A 22498-nucleotide genomic window follows, 5' to 3' on the forward strand; every position below is an offset into this window, starting at 1 on the left:
GGGGAGGGGGGGACTGGAATCAGTTGACATCAAACTGTCCTGATTCACAAGGGCCCCCCTCCTTTTAGCCTGGAATCGTTTAGGGAAGAGAGAGGCATGGCAACATGTTATTAATCAGGGGGGCAACCCCCAAGTCCTCATATATTTAGAATCATCTGTTGTTGCCTTCATAAAGTGATTTTTAAGAGACATAAAGAAAGGCTGGAAAAGCAGCTCAGCAGTTAAAAGCACGTCCTACTGCTGCAGGGGCACATAAGGCCGCTCACACCAACCTGGAACTGCAGTTCCCAGAGCGCCAATGCCCTCTAAACTGTTAGGCAGCTGTGTGCATGCGGTGTACTTAAACTCTCACATCCATAAGTAAGAGCAATAAGCAAATCTTCTTTTCTTTTCCTGAGACGGGAAAAGACCTGGCTGTCCTGGAATTCGCTCTGGCCACCAGAGTTTCTCTGTGTAACTCACCAGGCTGGCCTCAGACTCACAGAGATCCTCCTACTTCTCCTCCTGAGTGCTGGGATTAAAGATGTGCACCACCGCCTGGCAATAATAAATCTTAGGGGAAAATGCTTTAAGAAATAAAGACAACATTCTACCCTGACGGTCTGGAAGTTTGCAGTGGGAATGGACACAAGAAAGAGGAAAGCTAGGCCAAGAACATGGCTCCAGCAGTGCTCAAGCTCGAGGACCTAGAGTGAACCCTAGAGCCCACATTTTAGCAAACTGAGCCTGAGGCCAGAGAAATGGCTGAGCAGCAAAGACTCTGTTCCTGAATCCCACAGCACAACAAAAGAACCGACTCCTGAAAGTGTCCTCTGACATGTTCAAGGATGAAGAATGCCATGGTACATGCACTTACCTACCGCATCTCACACACACACACACACACACACATACACATGCATGCACACTCTCATGCATGCATGCACTCTTTCTCTCTCTCCCTCTCTCCCTCTCTCCCTCTCTTCCTCTCTCCCTCTCTCTCTCCCTCTCTCCCTCTCTCCCTCTCTCCCTCCCTCCCTCCACCCCTCCTCTCTCTCTCTCTCTCTCTCTCTCTCTCTCTCTCTCTCTCGCACACACACACACACACACACACACACACATGTCCACAGCAAATTTTAGGCAATGGACAATATCTGTTATTTAGACAAAAAATGTCAAGAATGTGTCTTGGGATGGGCTTATATCATTGTAGGTAATATTTATTACCTATGCTTATATTATATGTTTATAATAAAAGTTGGCATTTCAGATGGTACGAGCCTCACATCAGGATCCTGGATGATTTCTGAATCACCAACTCAGTGGAATAAAGTGTTGGCTGTTCAAATGGCCAAGAGAAGGAAGCAGCCTAAGACAAAGCGTCTAAACCGACTAACCAAAGCAAAGATCTTTCAATAATCCAGCTAACGGAAAATCTCATGCTGGAGCAATCCAGTGACCAGCAGCAGGCCTCCCCCTGCCCACAGCAGATTCTTTATGCAGCATGAACAGTACATCCCAACTCAGGAGTCTGGAGAAATTGCCTGTGTGCCTCATCTTTCTCTGTTTCCCACCACCACCTCCCCAGCCAGCCCTGGGCTCTTCCCACTTTACCGGGTCAGACAGGGCTTTCTACAACTCACCAGGAAAAGCAAAAAACACAACAGAAAAGCAGCCATAAATACGAATAGCTGAGGAATCCGGGGAACTTTCTAGATGGAGAGATGGCTAGTTCTGAAGTATAATAACGAGGCTAAAGGGATAGAAATTTTATCTAGCGTTGATAGAAGAGACTTCGCGGAGCCCCTCATAGCTATAATAGCTGTGGTTGCTATGTAGTGGGAATGTCCCTGGAGCCTGTGGCCTCTTTTAGCCTGGAGGTTCCAATCATGTCACTTTGCTCACATTTATTGATTGGACCTCCTGTGCTCCCAGGGAAGCTCAGAAGCATTGTGTTCTGCAAAGAGGAAGGTACCTAATGTCACATCATCATTATCATCACGTCTATCATCACCATCATCAGCCCCCCAGGGGCCTGAGAGACATCCATGAGACCCCACACTTGTGGCTGTAATAAAGCATCTGGACACATTACCCTCCATGAGTGTACGGGGAGAGATGTGATAGTTCTCCTTTACATGGGTCTCTGTTCATGTTACCAACACCCTGGCTCTGTGGCCATTTGCCCTTATTACCTATAAGCATGAGCGGTGCGGGGAGAATGAATAAGACATAGCCTCTGCATTCAAGAATCACCCAGGTCAACGGCCAAAGAATAAATCGACTGCAGGCATTATGACCGAAGCGCCATAAGAGGGAGTGGACCCAAAATGCTAATTACCTGAGAAAGTAATGAAGTGATCACCCTTGGCCTGCTGCCCCTCATCAGTCCCTCACCAAGGCTTCCCAGTCTCTCTCCACATTATGACTTCAACCTGCCCCTCAAGATGCTACCCTGAGTCAGGCCCTTGGAGCTTTTAGAATCGCTCCTCTGGTCTGGTCCCCTGTATAGCCCAGCAGATAGTCCTGAAGGAGTTAGCATGTGGGGAAGGGTCAGCGACCATTTACTCTGCTGGCCACAACTTCTCCCTGTCTCCAGGACTGCATTAAACCCCTTAAAAGGCCTTGTGGTATATACTAGTTACTTTGGCATGGATGTGACCAAAATATCTGAAAGAACAGATTAAAGGAGTAGTTGATTTTGCCTCATGGGTGCAGAGGGTTCCACCTTCTGCCCCTTCTGCCCCTTCTGCCCCTTCTGCCCCTTCTGCCTGGACTACCATTCTTCTCCTAGGCTACTTGCTAAAATATCCCTTGTCCCTACTGGACCTTCTCAGCATCTGCAGGTATGATAGACAAGTAGAAGTCAGCACACAGTGATTGTCAAGAATATTTGTTTTGCTTTGTTTTCTCGTAGCTGGAATTCCTCAGTGGCACAGGGCAGGGGGACTCAGCAGTGGATGGTAGATGATATAGTCTGAACAAACTTCCTGCTTCCAAATTGTACCAACCACCCCACCCCAACCTTGGCAGTGCCTGAACTGTGCAGTCATGGGTTCAGAAGCCCTGTAGCATGGTGTTCCCAGCCTCCCTTCACCTATGACCTGGCTACAAGACCATGTGGCTATAAGCAATGGCAGAGTGAGGGGGAATATTCCCTGGGATGGTCATCCTCCTTGGCTCCCTCCCTTCTGTGATCACCGTCATCTTAGCTGACGGCTAGATGGTGTCAGAGTGAAGTCGGTTGGCACTGCGAAGGAGCTTTTGCTGTAGAAGTCCCGCCACCTGTTGTTCAATTACTCTTATTTGCTTGGATTAACAGATACCATCAGCTCCATTTTACATGTGAAAAAGCAACATCTCTGGGGTTAACTTGCCAAACTTCACACAGTATCGGCCTTGGGATTTGAACCTCTGACTGCTGGTTTGTTTCTTCCTGCTACTCTGAGTGAAAAGGGGGAACGCCTGTGGATGTGTGGCTTGGTGACACAACCTCTGGGGAGCTAAAGCTCTATGAGCACTCATTTTGTTTACCTTATATGGCGAAAGAAGGCTGCTGATTTTCCCCTGTGGCTGCAGAAGACTGGAGAGCTATTTGGTGAGTGCATGCTTTCTGGTTCCTGCCTCTCCACCATCTGCCTGTGTGAACTAGTGAGATCAGGGTGATGTGATTATGCCTGATTCTGAGAGAAGGTCTTAGAATCTGACCCTACAGATGAGTTCATCCTCTTACTATTTTAAGGAAGAGCTTCACAGAACAGGGCATTTATGGGTCGCTTCCAGGAACCAGAGCAGAAAGTGAGAAGATAAAGTCAACAATCGTACAGGCAGAGACCTAAAACAATACATCAGGAGACTGGCTGGCCCTGCTCCTCCCTGAAATTTATGAAGGAGGAGAAACAAGTCCTTCAAACCTCTCTTTGCCTGTTTCTAGCAGACCCTGGCATTTGGAGATGGAGTTTTGCTGTTATGTGGCAGGCCAGCCCTATAGCTGCTCCATGAATATAGGTATTGGGAAAAGCCATCTCCAGGTTTCTCATTCTCACACTCCTAAAGAAGCCCTTTAGATTCTTCTAGAAGATCCTCCCTGTCCCTCCCTATTCCTCTAAAGATAAAATGCTGGAAACAGCTTCTTGCCGCTATATCCAAGTTCTCTGTGCCAGCATCCAGCCTTCCTACTAGTCTCTAAACTAAAACATGCATAAAAGATAACGGGAGCGTAAGGCTAAGAGAAGCGATTTATCCAACCAAAGCATGTCCTCTAAACCCAGGTGTCATTCATCCAAACCCAAAGGAATGCTTTCCATTCATTCACGGAAAGCTCTTTCCCCTACCAGTTCCTGCCTCTCTCTGCATCTTTGAAGCATTAAGCGGTCCATATGGCGGAGGCGTGGCTTTCTTGTTGCTTGTGAAGATAACTGCATCTTGAAAGAGCAGAGCTGGGCTACTTGTGAGGTGGGCGAGCAGAAGCAAGGAAGCCACCGGAGCTGCTCTCTGCCTGTCTCCATGAGAGAGAGACTGCCTTCCTTGCTGGGGAAGCCTCTCCTCCTATCACTGGGCTACCCAACCCTAAGTACGCACCCACCCTGTTCCCCATTGCTGAGACTGGCAAATGAGCCAGTCCCTCTACCAGGCGCCAAGTTAATTTTATAAAGTCTCTCTTTGACAAACTAAGAGGGAAAGTTGGCTGTTTCCTCTGGTTTTCTTTAGCAACACTGAAATGTCTAACATCTAAATGTGTGGTGTTTGCGAACTTAAATATGTCGCCTCTGGACCAGCCATTCCTGAAGGAACAGCTGCTCTCCAGAAGATCTGAAGTGCGAAACGGCAAAGTTACATTACTTATCTTTCCCTAAAGAAATGGAAGGTGTTTCTCTCCCCCTCAAAGTAACAGCTCCTTCACGCCACATCAAAACTCCAGCCTTTGGCAAACACGCCTTAACGCTTCCAAATCAAAGCGCCTCCACCAAACTTCAGACTTCAAAAGCGACAGCAGCCGCGGAGCCCCACGTGCTGTCCTCGGGACCCACTCCTCCGTAACTTCTGAACGCCTCTGCCAGGATCAGAGTGCGAAGAGGCTGTATATTGTGCCCACACCCTAGCGCGCATCCAAAGCACAGAATTCACTAGCAGCCGAGAATGTCAACCTGGAAGGCTGAGCTACGCTCCCCAAAGGTAGAGTCTGGCTTGGTATTTGAAAAAGTGGTGACAATGGTGCCTGAAGACGGCTGGCAGGTTAGCAGGAGATGGAGACACGTGCCCACAGATACACCGATGGCTGGGGTGAGAATGGAGCCTCCAGAGATGTGATGCAGTGGAAGGGACCCTTCACCAGGCCTGGTGGTACAGGTCTGTGGTCCCAATTGAGGTAAGAAAATCAGAAGTTCAGGACCTGTCTGAGCTACAGAGTGGGTTCAACACCAGCCTGGGCAACTCAGTGAGATCTTGTTTAAAATGCATACATACATATTACATGTATACTACATACATGCATACATACATACATACATACATACATACATACATAGGGCTGAGGATTCAGCTCAATGAAGAGTGTTTGGCTTGCTACTATGAGGCCCCGGGTTCAAGCCTCATCTCTGTAGAAACAATGAATATGAAGGAGAGTATGGGGGAAGAAAATAGGAAAAGAGAGAAAAAAGAAAGAGGGGAAGGGGAGGAGAGTAGAAGAGAGAAAAGGAAAGAATGTGTGTGTGCGTGTGTGTGGTGGGGGTAACTCTAGAGCTTAGCCTCCCTGGGAAGTCCAGAGGTAGAATGAAGTTCTACAAGGCTCAGGAGATTCAAGTAACAAAGATGTTAATAGGTCGGGTGCATCCTCTCCTGCGGAAGAACCCTGGAAGAAGGGAGGGAGTCCACAGGCACCACGAATCATTAGAGACCAAGGTCCTTCCTGACTTTGTGCTCCACCATCAACACGCTCACCTCTGGAAAGTAGACAACAAGGAGCAAAGGAGAAAAATGTCCCCTTGACATTCCCCCAAGCCAAGTCAGCTCCATTCTAGCAACTGTTTCCCCAAGTAAGACCCCCTCCCCTTACGACTCAGAGGCCAAGACTTAGCCATATAACATCATAGCATTCTGATCTTGGAAACTTGGCTGTCTATTACATATAGAGGGGACAACAGATTTAAGGGGCATGAGGCAGGCTGTCACTGATTCAGCTTTATTTCTGTCTAAAACCAACAGCAAAATCATGCGTTCCACCTGTCTCTCAACATCAGCACTATTGATATTTGGGGGGAGATAAGCCTGCAGCGTGACAGGGATGGTACTGAATGATACAGTTTCCCCAGTCACCATCCACCAGTACAACCATCGCCCTTGTAGTTATGATAGTAAAAATGGCTCATACGTTGGCCCATGTCTCCCAGGATGCGGAAATCATTCCTTGATAAAAATCAATAACATGTTGAAAGAACATTAACATGAGATTATAGATAAGATTTTCATGCTAAATATCATGTATCACTATATATTTAAATAGTACTTAAAAGGTATTATTAAATACCTAGTCACCTTGCTGGGTGGTGGCATTGGTACACACCCATAATCCCAGCACTCAGGAGGCAGAGGCAGATGAATCTCTATGAGTTTGAGGCCTGCCTGGTTTACAGAGCTAGTTGTAGGACAGTCAGGGCTACACAGAGAAACCCTGTCTCAAAGAAAACAATCAACAAATGTAGAAAGAAGCGGCGGGGCTGCGTCCCGCCACCCGGCTAGCTTTACCCAAAATAATTACACGGAAACTGTATTCTTTTAAACACTGTCTGGCCCAATATCTGTAGCCTCTTATTGGTTAATTCTCACATCTTCCTTTAACCCATATTTAGTAATCCGTGTAGCACCACTAGGTGTGGCTTACCAGGAGAGATCTTAACCTGCATCCATCTTGGGGAGGAGAAGCATGGAGACTCACTATGGAGACTGCCTGAAGTGTCTCCCCAACTCTCCCAGAATTCTGTTCTGTCTACTCCACTACCTAATTTTCTGTCTCTTAAAGGGCCAAGGCAGTTTTCTTTATTAATTAACCAATGAAAGTAACATAGACAGATAACTCTCCTCCATCATTTCCCCTTTTTCTGTTTAAACAAAAAAGAAAGGCTTCAACTTTAACATAGCAAAATTACATATAACAAAACAGTTATCAAGCAAGTATTACAGTTACAATATTTAAATTTATTTTATCTTTTATCATAACTAAGGAAAGCTATAACTATCTATTTATTCCTCAACTCCATCAAAGACTCCAGAAGGATATAATATTACCTAAGTAAACAAGTCATTTGCAACTTTCAAACTCTAGAAATGACAGAGACAACTCACTGCCTGGACAGTCACCCAAAGTTCCTCTGTACCGTTGGGGCATCCATCTTCAGCCTACAGGCCCATAAGTATCCAGCAGACATTTCCATGAAGCAGGAAATTCCAAAGACAGTTCAGTCACTTTCTGCTGTGTCCTGCAGAATGTCTCGCAGACTCTTTAATGAATCAGGAACCCCAAAAGACCATCTCACCTTTAGGCAAGTTCAGCAGTCCTCTTTCTGTGGGTTCCTTGTGTCCAGTTTATGCAACAGTCCAGGCAAGAGCAGTTTCTTGCCCAAATGGCTAACAAACTCCATAAGTAGCCTCTTTGATGCCCATCTTCCTCTTGAAGTAGATTGGTGCTGCCAGGAGCAGACGTGTCTCATTGTCATGAAAAACCCTAAGTTATTAAAACATTAAATGCCATATTCTGCAGTCTTTGAAAGATATGAAGAATGCCTAACTGAAATATATCTATGCACATCTAGAAAATCTAACTAACATGACTACAAGCTTGACTATTATTGATGATTATCCATTAACAACCTATATTTCCTAATTATACATTACATTCTTAAATGAACTACATAATCACAATACCTTAATCAAGAGCAGAAATACATATACATATAACAAATTGACCTTAAAATCCATACCATTGCAAATTATTTATCTCTATATCATATCCCCCTTTAAATGTAAAAGAACATTTATAAACAATATTTGGGAAAATGGGCGCAGTTTTTTCTCTCCAAACTGCTTCCTGCTGAATGGGGACGCTGTTATTTAGATCTTTCATGGTGTAACCTGTGTGCTAGGTTCATCTCAGTTGGCAGTTGAGTGAAGTAATTTTTTGAGGGTGTTCACAGCAACCTTTCAGGAGGGCGTGGTCTATCATACCATATTGGGATAGAAGCAATCCACAGGATGTCATCCTCTGTGAAAACAAAAGAAGACCCTCTTTTCCAAAGCATCATGTTCTTAGATCCAAATTCTGAAGTCATACCATTAAGATGTCCATTCTGGTCTAGCCTGGCAGCCCATATAATGAAATGTCTCTCTGTACTTAGCTCCTTTACAGTCAAAAATTTGAAAGTAACATAGACAGATAACTCTCCTCCATCAAACAAACCAAACAAACAGACATAGATGATAGATAGATAGATAGATAGATAGATAGATAGATAGATAGATAGATGATAGATAGATATTATAGATATAATACTAAAAGAAAAATGTATCTTTAGCCTTTCTTGAAACCTATCTTGAAAGAAGGGGTTGAGTATGGTCTACATCAGAATCCAAAGTTCCAGAATCAACTCAGAAGACAGAGGAAAGTGAACTAGCAGCTACTCCTCTCTGGGGTCCAGAGATTGCCCGCAGAGGAAAATATTCTTGCTTCCTGTGTTCTCCTTGTCCTTTCTTGGGTGCCAAAAATCTCAACTCAGGGCCTTCCCACATCAGAGTCACTCTGTCTGAGCCCCCAGCCTACACATCTCATCAGGCTTTTCTAGAAGGTAATTGCTGAGAACCAACCTCAGCTTGAGTGGTCCTCAACTCCTTGGGGCCACAGGCTTTCATCTCCACAGCTTTGGAAACAATAAAGCATTATTTTCAGTGCATACTTTCTGATCTGTCTCCTGATAGAATTTCTCACATGGCCCTGTAGGGCCCGGGTCTACCCTTGTTCCTGGGGCTCATCTTGAGGACAGTTTCTGGTCAAATGACTAAGCATCCTGTTTGTTCCTGTGCTCCCTCTGCCCAGCCTGGTGATTAGCTGTAGGGCATTGTTGACTCTATTGTTGGTATGGTAATTTCCCACCTGCCTGGGTGGAATTCCTTGGGCAGGAGTGAGGTATATAAGGATTTCCCCAAGGTTAAATAAAGGGCATTCGGCTGATCTCCTTTCAAATGACCCAGGTCTCTTTGTGTATTCTTTCAATCTCCAGGCGCTTGTCCGACTCGCATAAGGTACAGTGGCGCGCTGACTGTACCGAGGGGGTAACACAGAATGGGTGTCACAGGGCCCCACAGACAGCTCCTCTTGTGTCCCTCTCTTATCCTTGGTCTTCCTTTCAGCTGGTCATACAAATGGATCCAAAGTGTCTCTTCATGTCCCAAATGTGAGGGACTTCACTCACTATAACCAGGGAAACTAGAGCAGCTCCCAGCAATGTGTGCTTTGCTTGTTTAGTCTTTGAAATTGGGTCTCATCGTGGTAGCCTTGAACTCTCAGGATCCTCCTGTCTCAGCCTCTACTAGGATAGGCATGCTAGCACTATGCTTGGCTTCATTAACTTCCTGACTATTAATTTTCCCTCTTCTCCTTCCCTCCTTCTCTTCTCCTCTTTTCAGTGACCCCCTCTGTTCTCCCTCCCTTTGCTCATACAACAGCCAGGCTCATGTCGTTGCTTTTGTCAGAAGAGACTCTTTCAAAGGCTTCCGGCCATTGGAGGGAAAGCAGTGACAGGTGACACTCAGATTTCCTGCTTCGGTTTTCACTGGTCTTCTTCCTCACCTCAGGAGCCTTCTCCTCTGGTTGCCCCACATTCCGCATATGCAGGGTGACCAGCTGCCTCTGACAGGGGCGCAAACGCCTGTACATTTGCTACAGGCAGATGATGCCACCAGTTACTCACCCTAACTCACTTTGCCGTAGCCTCTGCTCTCTGAAAACTTCAGGCGTTGAACCTGGAAGCTTCCGAAAAGGAATTTACAACCAGAATTGGCCAAGGAAACTGAGATTATGTGCACCCCACATTAAGAGTTAAGGGGTGCCCTATTTTCAGAGATCCCTTAGTTCTCACCACTTAAGGATTTCTGTTTTCTATTCCTCAAGCCCAGTGGTCTCCAAACATTTTCATTTGCTTGCCTTATTCCCAAAACTTTTTTGAGCATCCACCCCCAGTATATACATATTTATTTATTTGTAATTATAATCACATACAACACATGTCCAAAATTATGTATATTATAAATAGAAACTCTCATTATAATGGAAGTAACAGATCTACTCAAAAAATAGAAGCCGTAAAGGGAGAAGAAAATGACGACTCTAACCAGCTGTCCTTCACGCGTCTCTGCACCTGTGAACCATCCTGTGCAGCATGTTTGACCTTCAGCCCTTACCCAGATGACCTCTGTGGCAGCCAGCACTGCTATCTACCATTGCTTCCTACTCCCTCTTCCCTTCGAAGTCAGGAGTTGTCACATGACTTCTTTTGTCCAGTCAATGAGTCCTTTTGATTGAAAGGCAAAATAAATGAGTCTCTGTCTCTCTTCTCATTTCACAAAGAAGCTTGAAGCCTCCTGTTGGACCACATCTCAGAGTCATCTCAGGTACCCTAAGTGGCTAAAATGAGACTCTTGGCTGAGTAGAGCTAGACTTACGCTTTAGAAGTTTTTGTTACTACAGCACACTGTGATTTGTCGCAAGTTACACTTTTTGTGTGGAACTTAAATGCTGCCATCATCATAGGTTTGTTTATGTCTGGCCTCTCTGAGAGTCACACTGAACTGAGAGATACATCTTGACAGTGATGGTCAATCTTGGCACTATGAAGGAGGAAGAATGTGGCAAGAAAGAGGTCAATATGTAAGAAATAACCCCTAGTCTGAAGACCAAGCCTAGAGATTAAGACTGAGATTGAGTCTTCTCATCATACAGGGGAAGGATTGCCCAGAAACTGAGGGGTAGTTTCTGCTGTAGCCCAAAGGCCAACCATGAACCCTGGTTGAGCCTTAGAGCTGAAGAGCTCTAAGCCAAGGTAAGAGATGACCCTGTCTTGCTGGTAGCTATATATTCCCCGACTTCTTAATAAAAAGGAGTTTGTTTTCAGGTCAAAACATTCTTTTAAGGCTGATCATTTAGCTCCCCTAGGCAGAAGCACCTTGTCTTTTAGAAGTTTTCAGTGGAATTGCATAGGAAAAGTACCTATAAGTAACCAAAACTACCTCAATAGAATCTAAAACATTGGTAGACCACGCTGCCCAGATTAACTGATCAAAAGATGGCTCCTGAAATGTACTATGGAATCTAAAGTAGTTTAGAAGAGGAGGGAATTTGGAATTCTCTTTTCAGTCTTATATGACTTGGTATCTTGGTCCATACAAACAAAGAGAAAACAAATAGCTTATGCCAGACTGATGGCTGATCATGTTATCTCCTCTTGGCCCACATTCTAGACAGCAGATTAAGAAAATGAAGGCTCAAATTGGGTGGTGATGGCACACGCCTTTAATCCCAGCACTTGGGAAGCAGAGGCAGGTAGATCTCTATGAGTTTGAGGCCAGCCTGGTCTACATAGTGAGTTCCAGAACAGGCTCCAAAGCTACAGAGAAACCCTGTCTCGAAAAACCAAAACCAAAACAAAAAAAAAAGGAAGGCACACTCTTCATCTTAGAGGCAGTATACATTATAATGTATAATGTATACATTATTTCTGCTCACACCTCATTGATTAAAATTCAGTCATGTGGTCAAACTCAACCACAGGGATGCCCTGGGAAATGTAGTCACCAACTACATCACCAATAGCTAAATTTTGGGAGTGCCAATATTAAAGGGAGAGGAAAGGAAGGGATATTGAGGGACAATTTGCAGCCTCTGGTGTACTATGAGGACTTCTTTAGGAAGCTTTTTCCCTATGTCCCCCTAGCCCATGAGATCCTGTACTCACCTGGACTATTGGTCCAGATCATCAAGGTATCACAATGTCACTGCTTTACTTGACTCCATAGCCCATGAAGACTGAGGCTGGACTCATTCTGTTTAACACAGCACTGTTGACAGAGGTTCTGTCCTGCCCAGTCCCACAGTCATTCAGTCCCAAAGAAACACACAGAGGTCTACATTAATTATAAACTGTTTGGCCCATTAGCTCAGGCTTCTTATTAACTAATTCTTACATCTTAAATTGACCCATTATTCTTGTCTATGTTAGCCACATGGCTTGGTACCTTATATCAGTGAAGCTTTCTCATCTTGCTTGTTCTGTGTCTTGCTTCCTCTGTGATGACAGCAGACTGAGATTTCCTCTCATTGCCCCGCCTATACTTCCTGCCTGGCTACTGGCCAATTAGCATTTTATTAAAATACAAGTGACAGGGTACGGACCATTGTCCCACAGCACAGTGTCGTAGGTTTCAGCTCTTTATGGGTACTCAACAGATACATATGGTAGCCATCCCTTATCTCATCCCCAGTTTTGCTGTCTACACTTTTACTTCCCTGCTAGTGCTAAACCCTTTCTATAAATCAAAACAAGATATTTTTTTGAGAAGAAACCACATTCAGGCAGCTTCTTTATAGTACATTGCTATAATCTATTTTATTCTTGTTCATAAGCTGTTTAATTTAGAAATCAATTTATATCATTGGTTTGTATTCATAGGAAAAAGCGTAGTAGGACAGAGTTCAATCCTGATCCACACTTTTAGGCATCTTGGGTGTTATGGAAAACATCCTCTGCAGATAAAGGGGCTAAATGAATCACTTGACAAGTGAGTATGTCTGGGTAGTTTTTTTTTTAAGTTCCCACAAAACAATTCTGCTGCATCCAGACTCTCTGCAGTAATTGACCTTGATGGTCGATAAGCTATTTCCAAGGGAACTGTCCTCCAAGCCTGATGCACTGACCAATGACCAAAGCCTCCTCCTAAGAGGTTCTTCTGAGGCTGCCATGGAGACCAGGATATGGATGAGGTCCTTCTTTTGGCCAAACTGTGGAATATTCCAGGGTCTGCTGATCATGTCACTCTTAATTATTTAATGGTTCCAATATGACTCAGCAATGATTCTCATTTTAAGCACTCAAGGTACCTCGGTTGGCCCTCTCTGAGACGTGGTTGGGCAGGAGGCTTCCGGCTTGTTAGTAGAAGAAGAAAAACACAGGACAACCACTATCCATCTCTAGCCATTCTTTCCCTCCCTCTTTCTCCAGTTCTGCTCAGCTTCCTCTGCCTCAGGGTCTAGTCTAAGTCTCCTCCAGACTCATGTTGTGATGATGCTCAGACTCTTGGGCTGTGTGTCGTGAGGAAAGGAGGAGAGGAAAAGACAAGAAGTAGAAGGTGAAAGTTGAGGGGATGGTTTTTGAGTAATGGGGCTGCATGAGGAAAGCAGGTAGGAAAGATTATACTTAAAGAGTGCCATTATGGGCTTCCTTAGATCAAAACATGCATGAAGAGGACCTGAATTATTTGAGAAAAGTTGAAGCTTCATGAGACTATGTTTCTGGGGCCTAGATACCGCTTGGCTGCTCGTCAAGCTCTGGCTCAGAGGGAATGACTCAGAACACTGGGAAAATGTCAGGAAGGAATAAATCCCCAAAAGCCTTCTTCATGACGATGTCTTTCCTGCTTTGTAACCTTAGGAAAAATAAACAGTCTTATAAAAGAATGAAGCATATGTCAGTGGTACTGAACCATTTTCAGATAATATCAAGACCAGAAACTATTATATAGTCTGAACAGTTCATAAGACATTGGTAATCTTTTTTGTTGTTGTTGTTGTTGTTTCAAGACAGGGTTTCTCTGTAGCTTTGGAGCCTGTCCTGGAACTCGCTCTTGTAGACCAGGCTGGCCTCAAACTCACAGAGATCTGCCTGCCTTTGCCTCCCGAGTGCTGGGATTGAGGGCATGTGCCACCACCGCCAAGCTGACATTGATAATCTTAACTACATTTACAATACAACTGTTTTGACTTGTGATTTTTGTCATATATGTAAAATATAACACAGTGACGGCACATATATGTCTGAAAAGTTATCTGTCCCACACAAAAGGGTGTTTGATTTTCCTGTTTGTGATCATTACCTTCTAGTTCATCAGCTTTATTTCTGTGGTATGTGCTTGACAGTATGTATCCACTGACAACTGAAATTCAAGAGAATCTTTTAGGAAAAAACACCAAAATACCTATAACTGGGTATGGTGGCACGTGTCTTTAATCCCAGTACTTGGAACATGGAAACAGAAAGTTCAGGAGTTCGAGACTAACCTCAGATTCATAACAAACTACAGATTAACCTAAGCATGTCATATTTTGCCAAAGGAGAGGGGAAGAAGGAGGTAAGGAAGGAGAGATGAAATGAGAGAGGAAGGAAGGAGGAAAGGAACTAGAAAGTATCTATGGACTGTAATCTCTACAAGTAAAATGGTGATTTTATTCATTGTTCTGTTTCTATACTCCTAGAAAAATGTTTAGAATATTCCAAAAACAAAACAAGCATGTATAGCCCACTATTTTATTCCATCTGTGGAGCAACACTCCAAGTGCTAAACTATTAGAGTGTAATTAGAGACTCATAGGACAATAGCAGCACTCTGTGGCCAGATTTTATAGATAAACTCTTTAGATGGTTACTACGTTCAAAACTACAGGACCACAATATCCTCTAACATTAAAGTGCTCCTTGAGATGACTTAAGTAAGTGCCTTGCTTTTGACCAGATAGGTAGAGTCTTGTGCCTAAGCACCACCATTGACCTTGAAGTGGAATTAGGTATGCCTACTTCTGGGACTGGGCCCTGCTTTTCCTTCAGCTACCTTAATGCAAATAGATATGGTGAACCTGGAGCCATCTGGTGAAGAGGGCAAAACCCAGATGAAAGACGAGTCTAGGAATAGCTGTTTGAAAACTAGACACCCACCAGTCCAGGCAACCTATTTGGGTTTACTGTGAGAAAGAAACAAACTTTGAGCATTTACAGATCTGCTCACCGTGGCAGTCATGGGTATGACTGTGGGAATTAGCTCATTAAAATTACTGTGGATGATATGAAGAGGTTGAAGAAATTCAGGGTCAGTCCCCTGAGCAGTTAGGTATATCTCCCAGGATGGAATAATTCATCTTAGAAACCATCTAAACAGTTAAGAACTACATGGGTCAGAAAGACTCTAGAATATTCTGGAATATTCCATAGTTTGGCTAAGGCACCATCCGTTTCCTGGTCTCCACAGCAGCTTCGGATGCACCTGTTCCTAGGGGTCTCTCTGGTCACTGGCCAGTACATCAGGTTTGGAGTATTGTTCCGTGTAAATGCCCTATCAACCACCAACATCAATTACTGCAGAGTCTGAATGGCTACAGAATTGTATCGTGGAGGGTCAGAGACTATGAGAATAACATCTGCTGTTAGCGTGTTCCCCATGAGCTCAGGCCAGGGATGAAACCACCACCAGGTCACCTGCCGAGGTCGACTTGGTGTGGAGCAGAGAAATTTCCTGAGGCAGAGTCCTCAGGAGATATGCCCAGCGTATCTCATGAAGTGCAGCTACCCAGCAGGGTGACTATCACAAGCCATTTGTGCAGGCTGCAGTCCTATATCTATGAGAGAAAATTGACCCACACCTCTAGGCGACTTGTCATCCTCTCGGCCATTTTCTCATTACATACAAGAGCTGGAATTAAAGCTCCTATGCCCTGGCTGCATCCATCAATGATAACAAGCTGTCTGTGTCTCCGGGTACCACTGGGAAGGGTGATGGGAAGGGAACTTCGAAAGAGATTCACCAGTGAGTCAGCTGCAAATGCTGGGAAAGATCAAGGACACAGACCGTCCAGCTCTTGCCACCAAGGTAGCAGCTTTCAAACAATCAGAGCTGACCAAGTGAAGCAAGTTGCACAGAAAGCAAGGAGGCGGGCCAGGGTCTTTCTTGGTTGCTTTGTCTCTCATTCATGGGCTCTTGTACCCTTGAGCTATCCTGAGAACAGTAAATAAATTGACCACACAAATGTGGTCAATATCCAAATATGAGGCCTGGAAGCAATCTCTAGAATGCATGGATCCATACCCAGAGGTGGCACCAAACATGAGCAAGTAGAAATCTCTGCCTTGGACCCAAAACATTCAGCATTCCGCTTAGTTGCTCTTGGCCTATTGTCTTTCTAGTGTCTGGTTTAGAATCCCAGCACATGGCGGGTACTTCATATCAGGGAATGAAAGTTGCTTTGTTTTTGTGTGCTATCAGAAACAGTTACATCACGCTGACCACAAAGCCCTTCAGGGCCTATGCGGCACTTGTGCCTAGATTGTCCTATGCAGTCCTCAGAACACCTGTGTAGGAAACAAGTCAGAGATTGCCATCTTCCTAATGGAAACGGAATTGCATAGAGGGTAGGTGATATGTAAGAGACCCAGATGGTCCGGGATGGGGCAGGCCTGGAACCACGCCCACAGGTTCCAAGTACCAATACTTTCCCTGCTCCCTCACCAATGGCTGACGTTCTGTGATGCTGCTCTCCAAATACTGGGATGAAGGTGCAATCTACCCACTGAGGTCCTAGCAATATGCAAGGGATGAGCGGATTCTACCTCCTGCTTAGAGCATATGCCAGGGTGGTCAGCTCACACATCACCAATGTCTTGCCTCAGAAACCCCGTGAATCGTCAAATGTCTATTCCAGAAATCACTGGGGCACAATCTCATCTGGATGGCCTAGAAAATGACTCAAAACCCAGGTCCCATTGTCCGTGAAAAGCCCTATCTGAGAACTGGTCAGTCTTGGAAAAGGATACATGAGCCTGGAAACCATAATTCCTGGGTCCTGGTATAAGCTGTGAAATTGGTCCACAAAACTCACAGGTTATTGATTTTGGAGTTTAGCAGCTCACAGTACCTTGCCTCTGGCAAATTTGCCAGATCTGACCTACTTAGATTCCCCACACCCTAGCCACTACTTTTAGAACCGGTTTCACCATCAAGCCTTAATAACCTTCCCCATGAATGATCAGTGGGCCTCTTGGCAGCCTCTGCCTTCTCAGAGGCCAAAGGTGCCAGAAGTATTCGGGGGGCTCTGGTCTCTTATCTCATTCCCAAGTAATTTCTTAAGAGGAGGTAATGTTAGAGTTTTTTGTTTGTTTGTTTGTTTAAAAAAATCCCCTGGCCAAGAGAATAAAATCTTGGCCTAGGTGGAGATCTAATATTCCAGCTGGATAGAGTCACTGACCTGGCCAAGGGACCACTTCCAGAAAAGCAAGAGTACCTTAAGGGATGTGTAAAAAAAAAATAGGTAGAATAGGTGATCTTTTAATGAGATGCTGTACTTTTCCTTCCCAGAATGCTCGCCTTCAGCGCAGCAGCTAACTACACCACAGCCACAGGCGTTATCATTTGTGTACTTCTCTGGACTCCTGATAAACGGCAGGGACCCGAGATGTCCTCGTTGGGGAAGCGCGTGGCAGAACACTTACTGCGCCCGCGTATTTGAAGTGGTTTAACTGGATAGAGAACTTCAGGTTCAAACAGATTTTGCCTTAGAATTCTGAGGGTTTATCTCATGCTCTGTCTTCTAATGTGGTTGGTCTGTGCCTCGTTGATCTCTACTAATAGTTCACGTTTCGTCGTCATCCCCCTTCTTTCCTTTCATGCTTCGTCCTTCTATCTCCGCTCTCTGGATTCCCTCCACCAATCACTCAACTTTTAAGCAGTGCCAGTTTGGTTTTTTCTTTTTAACTCCATGTTGTGATTAAGTGTGGTATGGTCTCCATTATGCTAAACATTTTGTAGAATCTTTCATTATTCAAACTCACTTTTTTTTTTGGTTTTTTTGGTTTTTTGAAACAGGGTTTCTCTGTATTGCTTTGGAGCCTGTCCTGGAACTAGCTTTTGTAGACCAAGCTGGCTTCGAACTCACAAAGATCTGCCTGCCTCTGCCTCCGGAGTGTTGGAATTAAAGGTGTGCGCCACCACCGCCCGGCACCCTCTCTTTCATTTTGTCTTCCTTTCTAAATATATATTTGATCTAAATTTGAAGTCTTCTCAATTTTCTTTCTCGCTTTCATCTCAGTCTCTAAGTTAGATTTACTTACTATCTTAGAGATCTTCCTCAACTTTATTGTGTAACTGTTTGCTAGATTTATTTCTGTTGTTGTCATGGTGGTGGTGTCCCCCGTGAACTAGATTCATTTCTTGATCTTGCTTTTCATTTCTGTGATCTTGTCCCCTGGGAGGGGCGTTCTTCACTATCTCTTGTTATGAGAAAATTATCTTTACCAGATCAGGAGTTGTACTAGTTTCTCTTCTCAATGCTGTGACGTAATACCCAGCCAAGGCAACTTTAGGAAGAAAGATTTATTGGCTCACAATTTGAGGATGCAGTTCTAACAGCAGGAGAGGCATGGTGGCAGGAACATGAGGAGGCTGGTGACAGGAATCCAGGAGACGAATGCTGGTGTTCAGCTTGCTCTCTTCCTTCATGAAGACCAGGATCACCACCTGTGGAGTGGCATCATTCACACCGAGGCCAGGTCTTCCATGTTCAGCTAAATCTCCCTGAAAGCACCTTCCTAGTAGTCCTGGGGGTGATTCCGTGGTAATTCTGAATTCTAATTCCATCAAACTAATAGTCAGGATTAACACTCATGATTACCTGTGAAGAGTCCTGTGCACATATACAGGCATCTTAGGGATAAGGGCTCAGCACACGAATGAGGGTCAGATACCATGCAGTCCGCAGTACATTTGGAAAAATAGACTTCCAGGAAGGATGCCTTTGTTCTCCTTTCTGCTGTGAACAAATCCGTTCCTTTTTAGCCTGGTGCAATTACAGAATTCTCTTCCTGTCACGTCATTTGTCATGTGCTCATTGCCTTCTGCCTTACACAATTTTCCAGACATTATTTGCCTTGAGAAAGAACTTTATGGTCATTTCCGTGGAGTCGGGGAAGGCAGCAGAAACAAATCCAGGTATTTAATCTGTAAATTTACCTAGTAGTCCTCAAGAGTGACATCTCTAATCTGCCATCTTTATTAGGGCTCTTCTCTCATTAAAAATCTTTTATCCCCTTCTCTGACACACAGGAAGAACTTTTAAACTTTTAACCAACACCCATCAGCAGAAGAGAATTAACATGTTTATTCCCAAGTTTCTGGGCTGTAGTCCAAAAAAGTCAACCACTTGCATGAAATTACTTTGAAATCTCAAGTTTTATTTTTTAACTATATGCAAATTTTACCCCTAATTCTATAATAGCTCTGTTTATTTTAATATAAGAATATTATTTTAAATTACTTAGCATTTAGGTGGCTTTGTTTTCCTTTCCTCCCCTAATTATCAAGCAAAACTGGTACTTCAGAAGACCCATCCCATTTTTCTCACTGCTTTGTATCTCTATGAAACACACACTTCAGCGTAACAGACCAAGCTGTCGATCTCAAGGAGCCTCATTCTGATTTTATTTCCAACCCCAAACACAGTACAGACCACTAAGAACTCCCACTGGGTCTTCGGTGAGTGAAGTGAGTGGAGGAATCTTGAAGGAAGAGTGGGAGTTGGATGGGAAATGAAGGGCTGTCTTTATCAGGTCGATGGTTGAGCTAAGCACTTTACTAGAGGAAGGAATGAACACTCGCCGAGTGTGTGTGTGCCCCGCTTGATTCCCTGGGTGTGGAGCCTTCCCTGTGTTCTCACTGCTAATCCTTTCCCCAAAGATCCCAGAGGAGTTGTATCCTGGGTGAGCTTTGTCACTGAAGTCTCACGCTAAGATGATGTCACCTCTTTACCTGATATATTCATTAGTTTTCTCTGGTTGTGATAAATATGTGTGTATATGTATATGTGTGTATTATTGGAATGACTTACAGGCTGCAGTGCAGCTAATCAAAAAATGGCTGTGAACAGAGAGTCCAAGAATCCAGTCCACAAGACTGGATGTCTCTGCTGGTCTTCAGTATGTGCTGGATTCCCAAAGAAGTGGGGTCCAGTGCCAGGGAAGGAATGGATGTGCTAGGGGAGGGCAAACAGACAAAACGCAAAAGGTTCCTTCCTCCATGTCCTTAGGTAGGCTTCCAGCAGAAGGTGTGGCCCAGATTTGTGTCTTTCTGCCTTAAGATCCAGATTAAAGGCCTGCGTCTTCTCACCTTGGAGGCCTGGACTAGAAGGGGATTCACCCATTTCAAACCAAGCACAGTCTCTCCAGGTGTGCCGTCTGTCTCTGAACTGCAGTCCATTCCAGATGTAGTCAAGTGGACAGCCAAGAACAACCACCACAGCGTCTTTCCGTGTACCTGGGAACTGGGTACGGGCGGGGTTCTCAGGAAGTCATCCATCTTTCAGAGGGAAGAGGTACAGAGGCAGCTACATGTCTTCTAGGAACAACAGAGGTCAGAGAGCTCTGTAGGGGGAACCCCCTCTGGGGCTAGCACAGACTTTTCCAGCTTTCCAGCGCATCTGAGAGCCAGGTCTAGGGATAACAGTAATGGGAAAAGAAAACTAAACAGCTTCCCGGGCATGGAGGCAATTACTTGTAATCTGTTTTGGTTCTCCTTTCAGAGCCTGCCATCTTAGTCTTCCCAATCTACAAGTTCCAATCTTCTGGGTGCAGTCAGCCATGTACCAAAAGAGTCACGAAATTATGTGAGCACTGAACATATAAAGACATTGTCTTTGGCATTATTCCTTAAACAGGAAGGTACTACTTATGTAGCCTCCACGTTGTATTGAGTGTTAAAAATAATCTAGGGACTGGAGAAATAGCTCAGCGGCGAAGAGCATGCACTAGTCTTGCAGAAGTCCCAAGTTCAGTTCCCATCCCCCACATCTAGCAGCTCTCAATCACCTGTAATTCCAGCTCCCAGGGATCTTATGCTCTCTTCCAGCCCCCACTGATCCCTGCACTCACTTGTACAGACTCATGCCCATACACATGATTAAAAATGAAATAAATCTCTTTTTTTTAGAATATAACCTAGAAACAGGTTAAAACATGTTATCTTCATAGGTTATGTGAAAAAAGTATGTCACTTATAGAAGGGAATTGAGTACCTGGATGTTGGTATCTACTAGAGTCCTTGGTACCCAGATACAACTATTCCTTCAAATTGCTCTAGAACATTCTCCCATCTTTTCCTCCAGTCAGTCACCTTGTCTCTCTGCCCCTTCCTATTACAAACTACATGGGAAAGAAAAGGGAGGCAGGTGGCATTAATCAGCCATGGGAAAGCATTCCAGGCTCCTTGGAGAGGACCTTGGTTGCATTAGCATATATTACTAATACAGAGCACACATTAACTCACTCAACCCTCGCGGCTCTATAGATGGGGTCTATATTCATCCCGGTTTATGGACTGGGAATCTGAAACTCAGAAGTCACATGGCTCATAATTCTAGGACTGAGTGTGACCCTGTACTGTCCCTAGCTCCAGGTCAAACAACGCTCCGCCAGGCACCCCCCTAAGCAAGAACAGAACATCTATCACAAAAGCGCCCAGATTCTAGACTTTGCATGCCAAGAACATTTCAAAATAATTTGGGGGAGGGTAGATCAACACAGGATTGCCAAGTTTCTGTTTTGCCAAATAAGCACATTAAAAATAAATCCTATTATCACTATAATTTCATTTTTTAAATGACTTGTTAACACCACCAAACGAGAAGAAATAATCTCGGGATGAAGTTGGGTCCTTAAGCAGGAAAAAAATGCAAACTTATGAAAAGCAATATATTCTTATTTTTCTCATTTTGCTGACGATCAGTGAGAAATAACTGGAACCCGCTGTGATCCCTTGGAGTCACTGATTTGTTTTCTGAGGACCCAGAGCAGAATGTCCAGGTCCATTCAAAGCGTGAGTGAATGACAGACCCTGGGCCTCAGTACTGGGAACATTCCAAGCTGGGAAAGCCCCTCTGGGCCTGAGAAGAGCCAGTGTGTAAGATGAGGTGGGTGAGGAAATGGGGAGAGAGAGAGAGAGAGAGCGAGGAGAAGAGGAGACGAGATGAGAGGACAGTGAGAGAGGAGAGAGAGAAGAGGGAGTGAGGAGGGGGAGGGGAGTTCAGTGTTTCGAGTCGTTTGTGGACTTTTGGCTGTGCTTATTTTTTTTTTTTTCTTTTTACTCCTCCTCTCTCGCCCCTTCTCTGCTCTCTCGCTCTCTTCCTCGCTCCTCTCTCTCCATGCCTAGAGAGAGAGAAACAATGAGGCCAGTGTTCTGAGTGGGCTGCAGAGCTCAGGGATCTGGAAATGAAATGAGGTTGTCAGTTGCCCAAGACAGGGGAAGACCAATAACATCTGCCCAGGGTGACTGAGCGAACTGTGGTGTGACATCCCCATTCTTTGCCGTGTGTGTCTTCTATGGTTTGCCTGCCATAAAATGTTTATTCGTAACCGAACAGCTGAAGGTGAGGCTTTTGTTCTGGTCATTCCTCCTCTGAGTTATTTCATGCATTTCCCCCCAGCTGTTCGTTGACTCCAACCCTCATCAG

The sequence above is a fragment of the Arvicola amphibius genome, chromosome 2, assembly GCF_903992535.2.
Source record: "Arvicola amphibius chromosome 2, mArvAmp1.2, whole genome shotgun sequence".
NCBI classification, from domain to species: domain Eukaryota; kingdom Metazoa; phylum Chordata; class Mammalia; order Rodentia; family Cricetidae; genus Arvicola; species Arvicola amphibius.